Source organism: Herpailurus yagouaroundi, unplaced genomic scaffold, assembly GCF_014898765.1.
Source record: "Herpailurus yagouaroundi ecotype Mexico unplaced genomic scaffold, PumYag 163, whole genome shotgun sequence".
NCBI lineage: Eukaryota > Metazoa > Chordata > Mammalia > Carnivora > Felidae > Herpailurus > Herpailurus yagouaroundi.
This window is the reverse complement of record NW_024412404.1, coordinates 22624663-22645787: the sequence shown is the minus strand read 5'-3', so window position 1 is coordinate 22645787 and position 21125 is coordinate 22624663. Positions and strand designations below refer to the sequence as shown.

At 34.6% G+C, this 21125-nt stretch overlaps 1 long non-coding RNA gene across 1 annotated transcript in view; it reads left to right on the top strand.

Annotated features, from left to right (window-relative positions):
* LOC121036876 (uncharacterized) overlaps positions 1-17696 on the top strand; it is a 33702-nt gene extending 16006 nt beyond the window's left edge. Inside the window, exons 2-4 of the long non-coding RNA XR_005793517.1 lie at positions 3996-4070; positions 8874-8924; positions 17651-17696. This is a non-coding gene — a long non-coding RNA (uncharacterized LOC121036876). The remainder of the gene's footprint in view (positions 1-3995; positions 4071-8873; positions 8925-17650) is intronic.
* Positions 17697-21125: the final 3429 nt, after the last annotated feature.

The window sequence follows — 21125 nt, the reverse complement described above, 5'->3', positions numbered from 1 at the left end:
TTCAATTTCTTCGCTGGTTATGGGTCTGTTCAAGCTTTCTATTTCCTTGGAGGCTGATTTAAATGGTTTTTTTTTCTTTTTTAGACTATTGATGTGATGAATTACTATTAATTGAATTTTTACATATTGAACTAATCTTGCAAACCCAGATTAAATTCTGCTTGGTTATGGATTACAATTATTTCTATACTTTTTGGATTTGACTTGCTGTTGTTGAGGATTTTTGCATCTATGTTCATGAGAGATCTTGGTCTATAGTCTTCTTTTCTCATAATGTCTTTGGTCTTGTTATGAGGATTATAATAGCCTCATAAAATGAGTTAGAAAGTATTCCCTCTGTTTCTATCCTCTGAAAGAGATAGTAGAGAATTGATAAAATCTCTTCCTTACATATTTGGTAAAATTCACCAGTGAACCCACCTGGGCCTCATACTTTCTGTTTTGGAAGATTATTAATTACTGTTTCAATTTCTGTAATAGATTTAAGACCCAATCAGATTGCCTTATTTCTTTTTATATGCTCTTTGTCAAATTATGCCTTTCAAGGAATTAATCTATCTAGATTATCAAATTTGTTGGCTTATAGTTATTCACACTATTTTTTGTTATCTTTCTAATTTCCATGGGAACTTTAGTGATAGCCCTTTTGTCATTTCTGATATAAGTAATTTGTGTCCTCTTTTTTCTTAGTTATCTTGGCTAGATAGCTTATCAACCTTATTAGTCTCTTCAAAAAATTAGTATTTGGTTTCATTGATTTCCTCTACTGATTTCCTATTTTCTGTTTCACTTATTTCTTTTCTAATTTTTATTATTTCTTTTCTTCTGCTTATTTTGGTTTTAAGTTGATCTTCTTTTTCTAGTTTCTGAAGGCAGAAATTTAGATGACTGATTTGAAAAATTTCTTCTTTTCTAACATATGCATTCAATGCTGTAAATTTCCCTCTAAGCACTGCTTTGGCTACATTCCACAAATTTTAATAAGTTGTATTTTCATTTTCATTTAGTTCAAAATATTTTAAGTTTCTCTTGAGATTCTTATTTGATCTATGTGTTAGTTAGAAGTAGCCCATGCATTTTAAGATTTTTCAGTCTTCTTCTGTTACTGATTTCTAGTTTACTTTTCTTGTGGTCTAAGATCAGACAGACATTGTATGATTTCTATAGTTTTAAATTTGTTAAGGGGTGTTTTATGGCCCAGGATGTGGTCTGTATTGCTGAATGTTCTATGTGAGCTTGAGTAAACTGTTTACTCTGCTGTTGTTGGGCTGATTAGTCTACAGATGTTCATTACATCCAGTTGAGTGATGGTGGTGTGGAGTTCAAATATATCCTTACTGATTTTTTACTTCATGATCCTGTTCATTTCTGATAGAGGAATGTTAAGGTCACCAACACTGAGAATGGATTCATCTATTTCTCCTCACAGTTCTATCAATTTTTTTGCCTCACACAGTTTGATGCTCTCTTGTTAGGTTCATGCCCTTTAAGAATTATGTCTTCCTGGAGAGTTGACCCTTTTATCAGTAAGTATATACCTGATAATTTTCCTTGGTTTGATTCCTGCTCGGTCTGAAATCAATATAGCTACTTCTGCTTTGTTTTAATTAGTGTTACCATGGTATATTTTTCTTCGTTTATATTTCTTTATATAAACTATATATTTCTTTATATTTAAAGATCTATATATTTCTTTATATTTAAAGCAAGTTTCATATAAGCAACATGTAGTTCTGTCTTGTTTTTTAATCTACCCTGACATCTGTCTTTTAATTGGTGCATTTAGAGCATTGGCATTCAATTGGCATTATTGATCTAGTTGGATTAATATTTACCATATTTACTGTTCTCTGTTATTTGTCCTTGTTCTTTGTTATTTTTGTCTCTTCTTTTTTCTGCCTTTGTGGTTTTAATTGAACATATATAATTTCATTGTCTCTCCTTTCTTAGAATATCAATAATACTTTATTTTTCCTTTTTTAGTGATTGACCTTGAGTTTGCAATATACATACACAACTAATCAAGTCCACTTTCAGTTACCACTATACCACTGTACAAGTATTATGGATACCTTACAATAACAAAATAATCCTAATTCTTTCTTTCCATTTCTCGTATCATTGCTGCAATTCATTTCCTTAGTTGTAAGTATATATGTGTGTATATATAAATAAATATATATGATATATGCATGTGTACACATAATCTAAAATTATGTTGGTATTATTTTGAACAAACTGTTATTTATTAGATCATTAGTAAGAAAAAAGTTTTTTTTTGGTTGTTGTTTTACTTGTTCCTTTTTCACTAGTCCCCCATTCTTTATGGGTATCTGAGTTTCTGACCCATATTCTTTCCCTCTAAAGAACTTCTTTTAGCATTCTTTCAAAGAAATAAATTTCCTCATTTTTTATTTATCTGAGAAAGTATTTATCTTTTAATTTTGAAGGATAATGTTGCAGAATATAGAATTCTAGGTTAATGGGTATTTTTCTCTCAACACTTTATTTTTTTTTTTAATTTTTTTTCAACGTTTATTTATTTTTGGGACAGAGAGAAACAGAGCATGAACGGGGGAGGGGCAGAGAGAGAGGGAGACACAGAATCGGAAACAGGCTCCAGGCTCTGAGCCATCAGCCCAGAGCCTGACGCGGGGCTCGAACTCACGGACCGCGAGATCGTGACCTGGCTGAAGTCGGACGCGTAACCGACTGTGCCACCCAGGCGCCCCTCTCAACACTCTAAATATTTTATTCTGCTCTTTCCTATTGCATGGTTTCTGAGGAGAAATCAGATATCAGGTATAATTTTTATCTTCCTTTATAGATAAGGTGCTTTTTTTCCCAGTGGAATCCTTTAGGATTTTGTCTTTTTCTTTGATTTTCTGTAGTTTAAAAATTCTATGCCTACATGTAGCCTTTTTTTTTTTTTTTTTTGGCATTTTTTTCTCACTATTATCTGAGCCTCATGAATCTGAGGTAGGTGTCTGGCATTAATTTGATGAAATTCTCAGTTATTATTTCAAATATTTCTTCTGTTCTTTTCTTTCTCTTTTTCTTGTATTTTCATTCTGTGTATGTTACACGTTTTATAATTGTACTACAGTCCTTGGATATTCTTTTAGTGTTTTTTCTCATTGCTTTTCAGGTTTTGAGGATTCTATTAATATATTCTCTAGCTCAGAGATTCTTTCCTCAACTGTGTCTAGTATGCTAATATGATCATCAAAAGAATTCTTCATTTTTATTATAGTGTTTTTTATTTCTAGCATTTTTTTTTAAGTTGGAAAAGATTGGGTAGAATGGGTTGGAGTTGGGTATTTCCCTTTCCTGGTTAGTTAGACTCTGAGAGTAATGCAGCATTTCAGGTTCTAGTTGACTAGTTTCCCCTGAAGGCAGGCCTTGTAAAGAAAAACAGAGTGATCTGCTGTATTTTAATATGGTTTCTTTCCCCTCCCACTGCCAGAAGCTGGAAGGGATTTTCCTCTGATGTTTATTTTGTAAATGTGTTTGACCTCCTGGAGATAAATCTCACAATATTGTGGTGGTTCTCCTATGACAATTTCCTCCCAGAGTTTTAAACTCTCAGTTTTGTCTGTACTGAGCCTCCAGCATTTGTCAATTACAGTTCAGATTTTCCCATTGTGGCACTGGTTTCTGCAGTGGTTTTTGCTGCTGAGGCTCTGCTGAGGTACCCCATGTCTTGCTGGTGGTTTGACCTGTGTCTTCCCCTCTCTGGTGGATCCAAGAAGCATTATTCAGTCTGTTCAGCTTTATACTTGTTGTTAGGATGGAGTGATAACGTCTAAGCTCCTTATGCGTGGAACTAGAAACCAGAATTCCTATTTATAACTTTATACCTTTTTTGAAACTAATTCCCTCTAATAAATATTTACCTATATTTCTTATAATACAGTTTTCATATCCACCATTTTACTGGAGTTTGATGCCAAAAAAGGATAGCACAGATTTAGTTTATTCCTCTTGTTTTCCAGGTGAAGAAACTAGGAAACCACGAAGAGCAGTGATGTTTGCAGGGCTGAAGCACACTGAGGATTCTTCCCATCCAGGTATTTTTCTCTGAGACAAATAAGAGGGGAATGATTGAGTGTAGGAGGGTTTGTTTGTGGCTCCAACAAGCTTCCCGAGACTCACAGTGTGCCTGAGCAAGGTGTGTGTAAGGTAAAAACAGTGACCGCATGTTGCAAAGCCTGAAGGCATGGAGAGAAATTCAGTTCGTGGATATATTTAATTTTTAATAATACTCAATAAAATGACTACTACATGGGTCAGATCAAAGGTGACTTTTTAAGGTAAGCCCCATTGAGCAGAATAATATTATCCTTCATTTGCATTCTTCTAACATTTTGCTCATTACATTATGACATTTACCACATCTATTTTAATTTCCTGTTCAAATGCTATCCTCCAAGTAAGCTGAGAGTATATGAAACAGAGCACCATTGATTATTAGTTTTTCTAGTCCTAATATTTAACTCTGGAACATAATAGGTGATCAACATATATTTGGTGAATTGAATCGGTACATATTATACCAGGTAACTTCAAGCACATGGATTTTCTCAAGTTTTGCACCTTATACAGAAAAGAATTCTCCTAGTAAGCTTTTAAGAAAATAGTAAAGTTTGAGGTGGGCCTTTAGCAGATGAATAAAAATTTAATCATGTGTGTATGGTAGAGAAAGTTCTTCTCTACTGGAAAAAGAAAGTGTATTTTAAGGGGACCAATGTTAGTGTAGGTGACAGGAAGGAGAAGGAACAAGGATAGTGTGGCTGGAACAAAAGTTAGTCTGGGAAGTGAGGGTTAATAGTTAGGCAGATGAGCTCTTGTCACAGTGAGGGATGGGGTAGCAGGGAGTGGACTTGAGCTTTCAGGTTTTTGGTAGGAGCGTTGATTTGCAAACCCCTAAAATTAGCTATGAATTTTCCTCCCCAAAGCTTTTCCCTGTATTAAACTACTACCATTTCATTGTGTGACATTTTTACCTACTCAGTCAGTCCTGGTGGGAACCAATCCAGTAGCATTAGTGTCTCCCTTCTTGTTACCCGCTAAGCCATTCACTTCTATCTCCATCCACTGTCACCGCCCAAAGCCAGGTCCTGCGTCTCTAACCCGATCTAGATTTTATCATCCTAACTTTTCTTGCTAATTTCATTCTTGTCCTCTAACACAGAAACCATAGCAGTGTCCTATAAATGTCAGTGGAAGTGTTTTTGTGCACCTCAACTCTTTAAGAATTTCTTTCTTCATGTAGAATAAAACTCAAGCTCCTTATTTTAGCCTCTAAGTCCGGCATGCTGTGGCTCGTGCTTTCGTCACCAATGTAACTTCACGACTCTGTGTTCCAAGTCCATCATGCTGCTGTTACAGGGACCTGTTTTCAGGTTTCCCACCTACATTAACTCTGTCTTTCCATACTCTTCACAGAGCCTGCTCCTTCTCACTCGGCATATCTCAACTTAAATCTTACACTCTTTGGGTCTTCTTCAAACATGTTATGAAAAGCGAAGTCCTTTTATTTATTTTAAGACTTCTTTAACCCCTTACTTGTAAAATAAAATAAAGATACAGATAATTGCTATAAAATAAATGTACAGCTAATTAATTATTATGAGGCCAACATCTTTATTAACACCTGACCGATCAGGTCAAGAAATATTGCCTGACACATTAGAAGCTGCTCACAATGCCTCGTTCCCAGCAAAATCTCTTCCATTCCCCTGAAGCAAATATTCTTCTAAGTTTCAGCAATCACTTCCTGGCATTGCTTTAATCTTATCATGCAAGTGTAGCTTCCTAAACCCTTTGCCTCAGCCTTGTCCATTTGTTTTTCCTTTGTTTATATCTTTCTGGTAGATTTTGATATATAGCTTCTATTTCTGTCCTTTTCTCCTTATGTTTTATTTTTAATTGAAGTATAACTTACGTAAAATAAAAGACCGATTTTAAATGTACAATTCAATATGTTGCTTCAAATGTATCTATCCCTGTCATCATCAGAACATGTTTTTTTCTGTCAGTTCTATCTCCCAGAGAAAACCATTGTTCTGATCTTTATCACCGTAGTTTTTCTTGTTCTTGAATGTCATAGAAAGATAATTATCCAATGTGTACTCTTTGTCTCTAGGTTCTTTCACTCGGCATAATGCTGTTTTATGTAGTAGTCATTTGTTTTCTTTTACTGCTGAATTCCTTTTTTGAATATGCTGTATTATTTTTGAATCCATTCTGTTGTTCACAGACATGCAGTTTTCAGGCTCTGTGCCTAAAGAGCACAGAGTCTGCTTGGGATTCCCTGTCTCCCTGTCTCTCTGCTTCTCCCCTGCTTGCTCACGCTCCCTCTCTAAATAAATAAATAAACTTAAAAAATGTATATATGGACATACTTATACCAGTCTTTCTGCGAATATGTTCTCATTTCTTTTGGGAAAGTTCCTAAAAATGGTACTGATGGATTATATAGTAAGCGTATGTTAAACTTTATGAGAAACACATTGTTTTGCAAAACATTTGTACCATTTGACATTTCAACCAATAATACATGAACATAACAATTGCTTCACATCTTTGCCAACAACTGAATTGTCAGCTGTAGCAAGCACTCTGGTGAATGTGTGGTGGTATCACATTGTGGTTTATTTCTTTGGCGACTCCTGTTAAACATCTTCTCACGTACCTTTTGGGGACATATATTTGTCTGTTCAAGTTTTCTCCTATTTAATTGGATACTGGATATTTTTATTTTTGTATTGGAGTGCTTTCTACACTCTTGTGTCTGCACACATATGTGCACACATACATAAAGCTCGTATATACACATAAGTATGTATGTACACACATACACATACATATGAGTGGGTGTAATGGTGGGTGGATGTCAAATGTATGTATTGAGAATATTTTCTCCAAATCTGTGGTTTGCCTATGTTTTCTTAATGGTGTCTTTGAAGAGACTATTTAATTTTAATGTTTAATTCATTGACTTTTTTTTCATGGGTATTTAGGCATTTTTGTCCATTCCAAAAATCATTACCTACTCCCTGCTCACAAAAATAGTCACCGATGTTTTTTTCTAAAATTTTGATTGCTTTAGCTTTTATGTTTATTTATATTATAAATCTCAAATTACTTATTGTTTATGTCATGTACAGGTCAACTTGTTTTTTTTGTTTGTTTTTTTTTTCATAAAGATACCTAGTAATTTCAGCACCATTCTTTAAAAACTAACCATCCTCATGGAACTACTTTGAGAGCTTCATCAAAAATCATTTGGCCTTATTTTTGTGAATTTATTTCTCTAATATGTTCTTTTAGTCTATATTTTTAATCTTAATCCAACACAACCCTGTCCTTAGTCTTTTATTCTTTCACAGAATTATTAACTATTCTAAGGTCTTTGAATTTCCGTATAAGCTTTAGAGTTATCTTGTCAATTTATTAAAAACTTGTTGGTGTTTTGATTAGGACTGTCTTGAATTTTTATTTTATTTTATTTTTTTAGTTTTATTTATTTAAGTAATCTCTACATTTAACGTGGGGCTCAATTTTAGGACTTTTGAGATCAAGAGTTGCATACTCTTCTGACTGAACTAGCCAGTCACCAGTCACCCCTCTCTTGAATTTTTAGATCACTGTTTCTCAACCTTTTTTTTTTTTATTCTTACCCTCCCAAACACAAGGAGAAAAAAGAAATCTACTTAAATTTTCTCAAATAAGAAATATTATATATAAATAATAAGATTCTATTAGATAGGGTTGAGCTTTGGAAGGTAATAAGCCATTGTATATGTAAGAATATTTTTCCCTCCAGGAAGCAATTTTTTTTTTTAATTTTTTTTTTCAACGTTTATTTATTTTTGGGATAGAGAGAGACAGAGCATGAACGGGGGAGGGGCAGAGAGAGAGGGAGACACAGAATCGGAAACAGGCTCCTGGCTCTGAGCCATGAGCCATGAGCCCAGAGCCTGACGCGGGGCTCGAACTCACGGACCGCGAGATCATGACCTGGCTGAAGTCGGACGCTTAACCGACTGCGCCACCCAGGCGCCCCTCCAGGAGGCAATTTTTATCTATTTGTGGGTGATTCTGCCCCTGTTGAGAATACATGCTTTAGATCATTGTGGAGAGAACCTTAAAAATATTTAGTCTTCTGTTCCATGCATTTGATATGTTTCTCCATTTATTTAGGTCTTCTTTAATTTCTCTGGCAATGTTTTCTGGCTTTTGGTGTGCAAATATTTTACCTTTTTTATTAAATTCATTCCTCAATAAGAATTTCAGTTTTCTTACACCTTAAAAAGTGGCATTTTTATTATATTTTCCAATTGTTTGTTGTTAGTCTATGGAAATACAGTTAATCTGACTACACTGACATTGTAACTTTTGGCATTTCAATGATAATGCTGGCTTTTTTTTTTAATGTTTATTTATTTATTTTGAGAGAAAGAGAGAGAAAGTGAAGGGGAAAGGCAAGAAAGAGAGGGAGAGAATCCCAAGCAGACTCTGTACTGTTAGCACAGAGCCTGATGCGCGGCTCAAACTCGTGAACCGTGAGACCTTGACCAACTGAGCCACCCAGGTGTCCCGTAATTCTGGCAGTTTCTTTCTGATGGGTCCTTTAGGATTTTAAATCTAAACCATCATGTGTCTGCAAATAAAGGCAACATGCTTTCTAATCTTTGTGCAATATCCTCCTGAGGGGAGGGTTATAAAAATTTAAGTGAAAACCACTTCATGAAGTTAAAAGTAATAAGCAAGTATTTTATTGCTGTTGCATTTTTAGCTGCTTTTCCATATCAGCCAACAGTGACTGTGGTCAATGAGCATGCCCATTGTTGTCTCTTACCTCCTAGGGACCGAAGTGTCTGATACGATGGATGGACTGGTTTCCTGGATTGCCAAAGGTAGGATTGCAAAGATTTTCCTTTATTAGAGGGCAGCTGAGAAAAAGGGAGCTTTCCCAGCTGGCCTCTAGAAGAGAACACAACAGATAGATTTGGCCAATGACTGCAAGTTTGTGTAAACAGTGCTTTCTTTCGGGCCTGCTTCTGCGAGGGCCCCTGGAATGTAAGTTAAGCACTGAGTTCATAACCAGAGTTTCTCTGGAGGCTTGCTGACTTTGATATTCCTGGAGGTGTGTGAAAAAACTGTGACCTTCGCTGACCAAGGTCTGGAGAAATGAAAACGTGCAATTACTTTGGAGTCACATTCTATTTTCTTATGATCTTATGTTTGTGTATGCCTGTGTTGGCTTCAGTATTGTGCAAACTTGATAATTAGTCCCTTGGAGATTTCTGGTACTGACTTGAATTAAACTGAGGAAAAAGTTTTCATCAAACATCATCAGATCTGGATATAGAGGAATGTGTAATACAGTGTGAATAAAGGAAAGCCAGTAAATGCACAAGAGACTGGAAGTAGAGTGAGGTGGTAAAAGAGGATAAAAAAGGAAAGAAAGAGCTGAAAGGAAGTCCCAAATGTATCCTGAAAATCTACCATATATCAGATATTTTAGATATTTTTTCCTTTTCATAACCTTTTTAAAAAACGTACAGCAAATGTAATACTTGCTCATTTTTAGCAAGTTTATAAATTATAGCATTTGTCATTATAATTGCAAAGACAAAAATTACCTGAGATCCCTGCCAAAGCATAACTAATATTATGTATTGCTTTTCACTGTTTCTTTGATATCTCTCTTACCTACCTATCTACCTATGTATTGATCAATCAGTCTGTCACAACTTACCACAATATAGATCAGAAAGAGTTGTTCTGTACCTTAGGCTTTCTTTAATATTATACATTTTAAGCAACTTTACTGAGGTATAATTTGTATTTTTTAAAAATTCATTGAAATTGACAGTTTGAGTACTGATAGATTTATGCACTTGTGAAGCATAGCCCATTCAAGATATAGAGCATTTCCATCCAGAAAGTTCCCTTGTGGCTTTTGCATACAGTCATCTCTAACTACTTGCTTCAGGCAACTACTGGTTTACAAAACTGAAACTATGCATTAGTTTTGTATATCAGTTATACATTAGTGTTAAACATTAGTTTTACAGGTTCTATTTCATATAAATCAAGCCATATTATAAGTATTCCTTTATGTCTGATTTCATTTGTTCTGATTCTGTTTTTGAGATGAATTTGTGTGTGTGTGTGTGTGTGTGTGTGTGTGTGTGTGTGTACATGTGTTCATTCTTTTTGCTGCAGAGTAATATTTAGTTGTATGGATATACCACCATTTCTTTATCCATTCATCTGCTTATGGTTTACTTACGGGTACTCTGAATAAACTATTCTATTTTTCGCCATTAAATATATTATTTATAGGTATTTTGTAGATATCTTTACTAATTTGAGAAAGATGCCTTTTATTTCTAGTTTGCTCAAAGTTTTTTTTTTTCCTTCCTGACATTTTACCATGAATGAGTTGAATTTTTCCAGATTTTTTTTTCTGTCTCTACTGAGATAACTGAGATGTGAGGAGGATCATGCAATTTTCCTCCTTTATATGTTAACATGGCAAAACATATTTCATTTCCAAATGTTGAACCAACCTTGCATTACAGAGATAACTGTATTTGATCATTTCAGATTATTTTATGTATATGTCTTGATTTCATTTGCTAATATTTGATCTGGAGTTTTGAATTTATGATCATGACTAATAGTGGTCTAATTTAAAATTTCCAAAAAAAAAAATCCAGAAATTCTTTATTAGCTTTTGGTATTAGTGTTGTACTGGCTTCATAAAATGATTAGGAAAGCACTCTCCCTTTCGCTATTTTCTAAAAATGTTTGAGTAACACTGATAATGTATCTTCCTTAATTATGTAGTAAAATTAATGAGTAAACCACCGGGGTCTGGAGTTTTCTTTGTGAGATTTATTTATTATGATTTCTTTAATGGATATAAAGCTGTTCTGATTTTCTATTGCTTCATGTGTTAATTTTGGCAAGTTGCATTTTTTAAGGAATTTGTTTCATTTTGTAAAATTTTCAGATTTTTAAATAATATTCTTTATTATCCTCTTAATAACATTTATAGGACCTATAGTAATATTCCTCTTTTTATTTTTAATATTTGTATTTTGTATTTTTTCCTCTCTTATTTTCTTGATTATTTCTCCTAGATTTTGATCAATATTATTAATCTTTTAAAAAAATTGTGGAGTCTGTTGATTTTTTTTTCTTCTGCCAGTCTGTTTTCTATTTCATCAGTTTATACTCTGATCATTATGAATTCTTCCCTTTTTAAATCTTGGTTTTAATTTGTTTATTTTTCCTCTTAGTCTTTTAATAGAGAAACCTACACTATTGATTTTAAATCTAAGAATGTAATCTAATATTTAAAAATAGGGTTTGCTTTTACTGTATCAAATTAATTTTTATATGCTACCTTTTCATTGCCATTATTTAAAGATTGTTCTAATTGTCGTAGTTTATTCTATGAAAACTTATTTTCATATCAGTATTAATAAATTTCTCAATATTTTGTGATTTTATTTATGTTCATTATTAATGGTTTCTAAGAATTTTTATTATGGTCAGAAAACATAATCCTGAGAAATTTAACACAAGACCATGGGGGAGGGGAAGAAAAAGAAAAAGAAGTTAGAGAGGGAGGGAGCCAAACCACAAAAGACTCTTAAAAAAAGTGGGTGATCGTCATTGAGGAGGGCACCTGTAGGGATAAGCACTGAGTGTTGTATGGAAACCAATTTGACAATAAATTTCATATTAAAAAAGAAAGAAAGAAGAAAGGGAAAGAAAGAAAGAAAGAAAGAAAGAAAGAAAGAAAGAAAGAAAGAAAGAAAGAAAGACAAAGAAAGAAAGAAAGAAAGAAAGAAAGAAAGAAAGAAAAAAAGAAAGACAAAGAAAGAAAGAAAGAAAACATAGTCTGCTAATAGGTGCATACACATTTAGGATTGTTGCATCTTTTTGGTCATTATTATTTTTTTTAATGCTCATTCATTTTTTTTTTTTAATTTTTTTTCAACGTTTATTTATTTTTGGGACAGAGAGAGACAGAGCATGAACGGGGGAGGGGCAGAGAGAGAGGGAGACACAGAATCGGAAACAGGCTCCAGGCTCCCAGCCATCAGCCCAGAGCCTGACGCGGGGCTCGAACTCACGGATTGCGAGATCGTGACCTGGCTGAAGTCGGACGCTTAACCGACTGCGCCACCCAGGCGCCCCTGCTCATTCATTTTTGAGAGAGAGAAAATGCAAGTGGAGGAAGGACAGAGAGAGAGGGGGACAGAGGATCTGCAGCAGGTGCTGTGCTGTCAGCACAAAACCTGACATGGGGCTCAAACTCAGGAACCATGAGATCATGACCTGAGCCACAGTCAGATTCTTAACCAACTGAACCATCCAGGTGCCCCTCTTTTTGTTTTTTTTTGTACTTTTTATAATTATGTAGATTTTCTTTAGCTTTCATATATCTCTTTGCCTTGATTGTATGACATTGATATACCATACCAGCTTTCATAGGCATATTCTTTACATAATATTATACCTTTTTTATTGTACTACTTTCCAACTATTTGTCTTAATTTTGAAGTTGGGTCTTCGTAGACAGCAAATATTGAGCCTTGTGTTTTCATTACTGTGGTTTAGTTAACATTTGCATGTAAATGATACATCTAGTCAACATTTACAAGACATTTACACGTAATTATTGGTATGGTTGAGTTTATGTCTGCCATCTTTCTTTGTGTTTCCCCTGTTTCCTTTTTGTGTTTGTATCTCTCTTGCTCCTTTCCTTCTTTATTTTGGGTTAACTGACTACGTCTGGCATACCATTTTAATTTCTTTATTGGGTTCTTAGCCATAACAATTTTTATGGTTCTAAATATTGTCTCTAGGGCTAAAAATATGCATTCTTATCTTATTAAAGTCTATTTACAGTCAATATTATACCAATTAACACCTGACTCTAAACACTTTTTATATCAACACTTTCCACTTCTCACTTTATACTTGACAGTTCCTATTTCATGGATGTAATCATTTTACTACATTATATTTGCATTTGTTAACTCTTCTTCATTTATGTTATTGTTGTCATATATGTTACTCCTGTATTATTATAATCCCCACCTTAAAGTGTTACTATTTTTGTATTTTACAGTGAGTGGTACCTTGAGACAATTAAGAGAAAAATAGTTTATATTTATACTCTCATTTACCATTTCTGATTGTCTTTGTTACTTCCTATGGGTCAGAGTTTCCATTTGGTATCATTCACCTTAAACCTGGCAAATATCCTTTAGATTATCTTATAACTTGGGTTTGCAGGTACTTATCTAAAAACAACTCTTATAAAAAAAAATAGCTTTATCTCATCCTTCCTTTTTGAAGGGTACTGTCAGTAGAGATTTCTTTTTCTCTATTCTTTTAGCAGTTGAAAATTGTTCCAATATCTTTTAGCTTCCATTATTTATGATGAGAAGTCAGCATTTATTCTTATCACTGATCCCTATATAATGTCTTGTTTTCCACTGAATCCTGTCAATATTTTCTCTTTCTTTTGGCTATAACCACTGTGACTTCAATGTGGCTATGTGTGGATTTTGTGCATTTATCCTTCTTGATGTATTCTGAGATTCTTGGATATATAAATAAATGTTTCTCATCAAATTTAGGAATTTTCAGCCATTATTTCTTCAAACCTTTATTTACCTCATTATGCCCTTCACCAACTTCTTTTAAAATTCTAGGACTCTTTTTACAAACATGTTAGACCATTTGATGTTGTGTTTCCATTCCCTGATAAACTCTATTCATTTTTCTTCATGTTTCAGATTGAATCATTCTGTCCTTGAGTTTGATTTACTATTTCTTCATCATGTCAAAACAGCTCTTAAGGCCGTTCAGTGAGCTTTTCATTTTGTTATTATAATTTTTAGTTCTATAATTTCCATTAGTTCTATGCATTATATATGTATGTAGTTTTTAAAACATTTTTGTATAAATGTACAGTTTTCTTTTTGTGGAGTCTCTATTTGTTCATTCATTAAATTTTGAATATATTTTTGTTTTGTTCTTTAGCCATATCTTCCTTTAGTTCTTTCAATAGGTTTGTTATAGCTGCTTCAACATTTATTATTTTTTGAATGTTATTCATTTTTCATTATAAGTGTACTTTTTAATTATTTATCTGTATTCATTTTCATAGTAAACATGTATATTTGCAATGAAAAAGCAGTGAAATTTCAGGTTTCATATTATTTTGTTAAATTCACTCCTCAATAAGAACAAAAGAGAGATTTGTGACAATAACATTTTCTTGAAAATATTAATAACATTGTACAAGCTGATGCAGTGTTTTGTTGTTGTTGTTTGATTTTGGTTTGGCTGTTTTTTTTTTCATTTTATTTAAATCCAAGTTGGTTAACATATAGTGTAATAATGGTTTCAGGAGTAGAATTCAATGATTCATGGGGCACCTGGGTGCCTCAGTCGATTAAGCGTCTGAGTTCAGCTCAGGTCATGATCTCATGGTTCATGGGTCTGAGCCCCATGTTGAGCTCTGTGCTGACAGCTCAGAGCCTGGAACCTGCTTCAGATTCTCTGTCTTCCCCTCTTTCTGCCCCTCCCCTGCTCATGCTCTGTCTCTCTCTCTCAAAAGTAAACATGAAAAAAAATGATTCATCACTTACGTATAACATCCAGTGCTCATCCCAACAGGTGCCCTCTTTAATACCCTTCACCCATTTAGCCTATCCCCCCATAAATGTTTTTAATCCCCACTTTAATCCCCATCCCCCACTCTCCCCATCCTCCTACCCATTTCCCCTCTGGTAAGCATGTTTGTCCTCTATGGTTAAGAGTTTGTTTCTTGGTTTGTCTTTTTTTTTTCTTTGCTCATTTGTTTTGTTTCTTAAATTCCACATAGGAGTGAGATCGAATGGTATTTGTCTTTCTCTGACTGACTCATATTTTCTTCAGCATTATAATCTCTAACTCTACCCAAGTTGTTGCATATGACAAGATTTCATTCTTTTTTGTAGCTGAATAATATTCATCTTCTTATCCATTCATCTATCAGTGGGCACTTGGGCTGCTTCCTGGTTTGGCTATTGTAAATAATGCTGCTAAACATAGGTTGGCATGTATCCCTTTCAGTTAGTGTTTTTGTATTTTTTGGGTAAATACCCAGTAATGCAATGCCTCAATCTTAGGGTACTTCTAATTTTAACTTTTTGAGGAACTTCCATTTTGTTTTCCACAATGCTGCACCAGTTTGTATTCCCACTAACAGTATGAGAGGGCTCCTTTTTCTTCACGTCCTTACCACACTTGTTTCTTGTGTTGTTGATAGCAGCCATTCTGACAGGTATGAGGTGATATTTCATAGTAGTTTTGATTTACATTTCCCTGACAATGAGTGACGTTCAGCTTTTCAAGTCTGTTAGCCATCTGTCTGTCTAATTTGGAGAAATGTCTTTAAGTATCTTGTGCCCATTTCTTAAGTGGATTATTAGGTTTTTGGGTGTCAAGTTGTATTCGTTCGTTATATATTTTGTATTCTAATGCTTTATCGGATATGTAATTTGCAAATATTTTCTTCCTTTCAGTAGGTGGCCTTTTAGTTTTGTTGGTTGTTTCTCACTATGTGCAGAAACTCTTTATTTTGATGTAATCCCCAATGTTTATTTTTGTTTTTATTTTCCTTGCCTCAGGAGACATGTCTAGAAAGATGTTGCTACAGCCAATGTCGGAGATTACTGCCTGTGTGCTCCTCAAGGATTTTTATAGTTTCTGGTCTCACATTTGGGTCTTTAATCCATATTAAGTTTATTTTTGTGTATGGTGAAAGAAAGTGGTCCAGTTTCATTCTTTTGCATGTGGCTGTTCATTTTCTCACCACCATTTGTTGAAGAGACTGTCTTTTTCCAATTGCATATTCATTCCTCCTTTGTCAAAGATTAATTAACCATGTAATTGTAGGTTTATTCCTGAGTTTTCTGTTCTGTTCTATTGACCTATGTGTCTATATTTTTGCCAGTACCAAACTTTTAATTACTTGAAATAGGGAATTGTGATACCTCCATTTGTTTTTCTTTTTCAAGATTTCTTTGGCTATTTGGGGTTCCATCTAAATTTTAGGGTTGTTTGTTCTAGCTCTGTGGAAAATGCTGTTGATATTTTGCTAGGGATTGCATTACATGTTTGGATTGCTTTGGATAGTATAGACATTTTAACAATATTTGTTCTGTCAACACATGAACATGGAATGTCTTTCCATTTCTTTGCATTGTCTTGAATTTATTTCATCAGTGCTTTATAGTTTTCAGAGTACAGGCCTTTTACCTCTTTGGTTAGGCTTAGTCCCAGGTATTTTACTGTTTGTGCAATTGTAAATGACATTGTTTTCTTAATTTTACATTCTGCCACTTCATGATTGGTGTATAGGAATGCAACAGATTTCTGTACATTGATTATGTATCCTGTGACTTTACTGAATTCATTTATCAGTCCTAGTAGTGTTTTGGTGGGGTCTTTTGGGTTTTCCATATATAGCATGCCATCTGCAGATAGTGGAAGTTTTACTTTTTCCTTACCAGTTTGGATGCCTTTCATTTCTTTACGTTGTCTAATTGCTGTGGCTAGGACTTCCTAGTACTATGTTGAAATGAGACATAGTGGTGAGAATGGACATCCTTGTCTTGTTCCTGACCTTAGGTGAAAAGCTCTCAATTTTTCACCATTGAGTATGATATTGGCTGTGGGCTTTTCATGTAAGTACTTTATTATGTTGAGATATATTCCTGCTAGACCTACTTTGCAGAGGGTTTTTTATCATGAACGGATGTTGTTGTTGGTCAAATGCTTTTTCTGCATCTATCTAAATGATTATATGGTTTTTATTCTTTCTCTTATTGATGTGACATATCACATTGATGGTTTGGGGATTATTAAAATACCCTTGCATCCCAGGAATAAGTCCCACTTGATTGTGGTGTATGATTTTTTTAAAAATTTTTTTTAACCTTTATTCATTTCTGAGACAGAGAGAGACAGAGCATGAACAGGGGAGAGGCAGAGAGAGAGGGAGACACAGAATCTGAAACAGGCTCCAGGCTCTGAGCTGTCAGCACAGAGCCCGATGCGGGGCTCGAACTCACGGACCGTGAGATCATGACCTGAGCCGAAGTCGGACGCTTAACCGACCAAACCACCCAGGCGCCCCTGTGGTGTATGATTTTTTAAAAAATATATTGTTGGATTCAGTTTGCTAATATTTTGTTGAGGCTTTTTGCATCTATATTCATGAGAGATACTGACCTGGAGTTCATTCTCTCTCTCTCTCTTTTTTTTTTCCTGGTGTCTTCTCTGGTTTTGGTATCAGAGTGATACTGGCCCCATAGAATGATTTTGAAAGTTTTCCTTTCTCTTCTGTTTTTTTTTTTTTTTTTTTTTTTTGGAATGGTTTAAGAATGGATATTAACTGTTCTTTAAATGTTTGGTAGAATTTGCCTGTGAAGCCATTTGGTCCTGGACTTCTGTTTTTTGGGGGTTGGGGGGAGTGTTTGGATTACTGATTCATTTTCTTTCTTTAATGTTTATTTCTGAGAGAGAGAGAGAGAGAGAGAGAGAGAGAGAGAGAGAGGGAGAGAGAGAGAGAGAGAGAGAGAGAGAAGGAGAGAGAGAGAGAGAGAGAGAGAAAGAGGAAGAGTGTGTGTGTGTGTGGGGGGAGGCAAAGGGGAGTAGCAGTGTCCCAATGACCCATCCTTCATAGTCCTATTCCCTGCCTCAACCTTGATCTCTGCCTCTTCTGCTCACTGCATTAGGTAAGAAAATGTCCTCAGGCTGAGAGTCAGGGCCCTCATGCGGTTCAGCTCGTGAGTCTGCCTTTGCTCAGGATTGAATTTCTGCACTGCCTGTTGTCCAATGCCTGCAAGTGATTGTGCCATAATTTTTTTTTTTTTTTTGTCTAGGTTCCATTTGTTTATCATTGTTGTTTAGTGTGCTACCAGGTATTCGAGAGAAACAGAACCAATAGCAAAGAGAGGGAGAGAGAGAGATTTGACTCCTGTGATGGTGGGGGCTGGCAAGACCTATATCTGTAGAGCAATCCTAAAGGGTAGAAATTCAGGTAAGAATTAATGTTACAGTCTGTAGTTAGAAATCTGAAGGGCAGGCCAGGCAGACTGAAAGCTCAGGCAAGGATTCTATATTGCAATGTTGAAGCCAAATTTGTTTGGGAACCCTTAGTCTTTTAAGGCTTTCAGTTGATTGGATATGGCCCACCCACATTATGGAAAGTAATCTGTTTTATTCATAGTCTACTCATTTAAATGTTAATCACATGTAAAAAATACCTTCATAGTAGCATCTAGACTGGTGTGTGGCCAAACAACTGAGCACTATAGCCTAGCCAAGTTGACATATAAATTAACTATTGCAATACCCACAATTCTAATTTAGCCTCTATATGTGATCCTCTGTTGCCTGAAAATTATTTTATTAATACTAAATTCCCATAATTTTAATTTATTTCCTTCTTTTCACTATTTCATAAAGAATATACTTGTTCATATGTCTTCACCTCAAACATTGATTATTTCCTTGGGTGGAGTATAATAATCATAAGTATGAGGATGAATACTTGAAAGATATTAATATATCTGACCATTTGGGCCTCTGAAAAGTATAATATTATTTATTATCACTATAAATGTATGAGAGTGTCAGTATCCTATGATGGAAAATTCTCAGAATTTTTAAAAAATATTTTTATTTGGCAGGAAAAATTGTAAATTGTTAATGTTTGAATTTGCCGAAATATAATTACAAATGAGTGTGAGAAATCTTAAAATTATTTGATTACTGATTTGTAATTATTATTTTGCATATTTACACCGAACTTGCCAGTTTTATTCTTGTAGGCTTGTAATGGATAGTTTTCTAGTTTAGATGAAACTCTTTCTCATCTGTCATTTGCGATTTCCCACTTTGTTAGTTGATATTTATTTTTCTTTTTAACTAGAATTAGCAGAAAGCTTTAAAAGAGCAACCTAGGGGCGCCTGGGTGGCGCAGTCGGTTAAGTGTCCAACTTCAGCCAGGTCACGATCTCGCGGTCCGTGAGTTCGAGCCCCGCGTCAGGCTCTGGGCTGATGGCTCAGAGCCTGGAGCCTGTTTCCGATTCTGTGTCTCCCTCTCTCTCTGCCCCTCCCCCGTTCATGCTCTGTCTCTCTCTATCCCAAAAATAAATAAACGTTGAAAAAAAAATAAATAAATAAAAAATAAATAAATAAAAGAGCAACCTAATTTCTAGTATGGTGAATTTAGCAATTTCTCAGGTCTCTGATTAATGGAGAACTGTTATTCTTTCTGTTTTTTATGCAATATTGCATACACATTATTCCATGTGGAATATTTTTTGATTAATTAAAAGACTCATATTTAAAAGAAAAGATTGCTAGTCCTAACTGCCATTCCCCCTCCCCCCGCAGCCTTTATATTACTTACAGAATTGTTTAGAAGCCTATCCTTCAAGTTTTTCCCTAACTCCACAATAGGTCACAATAGGTCATCTAACATGTAAAAGAATGGCTATGTCAAAACCACAGAATAAGTCTCTCCATTTTTCTCAGAGTACCTCATTGGACACATCCTCTATATTTTAATATGTAGTTTTCTCAGAATCATTATTTTGAAAATAATAACTGCAGTTAGGATTCTTAACTCAGGAAAAAATATGAGGGCTTGAACGTTTGATTTTGCTTTATTTCTTTTGTATTTTACTTCTAATTCAATGTAACTGTCCTTAGAGAGAATGGTCTATACAGTTTTGCCTTTGTGTATTTAATGGAGTATGAACAATAGGGAAGAATTTGTGCAGCACAAAAAACAATGTTGGGCAGAGAGCAGAATTTCCCTGTGAGAATGCTTCTTTTGCTTATTTGTTTTTGTTCCAAAATCTTAAACCTGATCAGATTATGTTGAATATCCAGGTGTGATTCAGGACAGAGTGAGTGTCTGTAAGGAGGCTGGAATAGATGTGGACAGATTCCTCTAGATGAAAGAGATAATTGGAGCCTGGGCGAAAGGGGAAAGAGAAGTCCCTGGATTCCTCAAACAGGGAAGTATATCCCGCTGTCTGTCTGATGCTAAAAAAGATAAAAAGACCTAAAGAAAAGGATAGCTATGAGTTTTCTGGCTTTGACTAAATAGCCTCTTGCCTCAAGCAGAACCTAGAGGCCTCAGTGAAAAATTAGACCTAGGGAAATATTACATGTCATGGTTGCCAGGCCCACTGACACCTCAGGACCAGAGAAGTCTTCTTAATTTAGTGAGTGTAGGTAAGTTCCCAGAATACTGTGCCCTGAGAGGCAGGTGCCCAGTGGGAATTGGAGGTTGCCTGTGTCATTCACTATGTAGACTAGGGCCAGGGATCACAGCTGGTTAATTCACTGAAACTGGGTTAATATTTTTTGAAAATTTGAAGCTATGCACTGAACCACTATTTTCTTATAACTTAATAACCCTGTTCTTTCATACTCTTTTGAATTTTGTTAATACTTGATATATTGAAGATTTGGAATAATGAATTAAATTCCACCACATTAATGTTTTTTTGTTCATCTGTATTTTCAACAGTTTTGTTTTTTGTCTTGTTTTGTCCTTTGCTATTATCTTACTTGTCAAATTAAAGACTGCGCCTACGATGTCTTCACTGAGGATTTTACATTTACATTACTGCATTACGAATATAAAATAACTCATCATCTTTAATGCCTTAAACTCTACTTTGTTTGTTCTTTCTTGTCCTAGATCTGTTTTTGATTGATAGGTCTGCACAACTGTTTTTCTAAGGTAGTCATTTTATTTCAGTGTATTATATAAACAACACAAAATAAATGTTTTCATGCAAAGATTGTCTTCATCTTAGAAAATTTATTCATTTAGTTTTGGTCTTAAAAAATTATTCTCTATTTCAAAAGTCTGCAATCTATAACCTGTGGGCCAAATGTGGTCCAACACCTGTTTTTGTATGAGCTAGAATGTTTTTACATTTTTAACTAGTTAGACAAAATCGGAAAAAGAAAAATATGTGAGAATGACCATATGTAGCACGCAA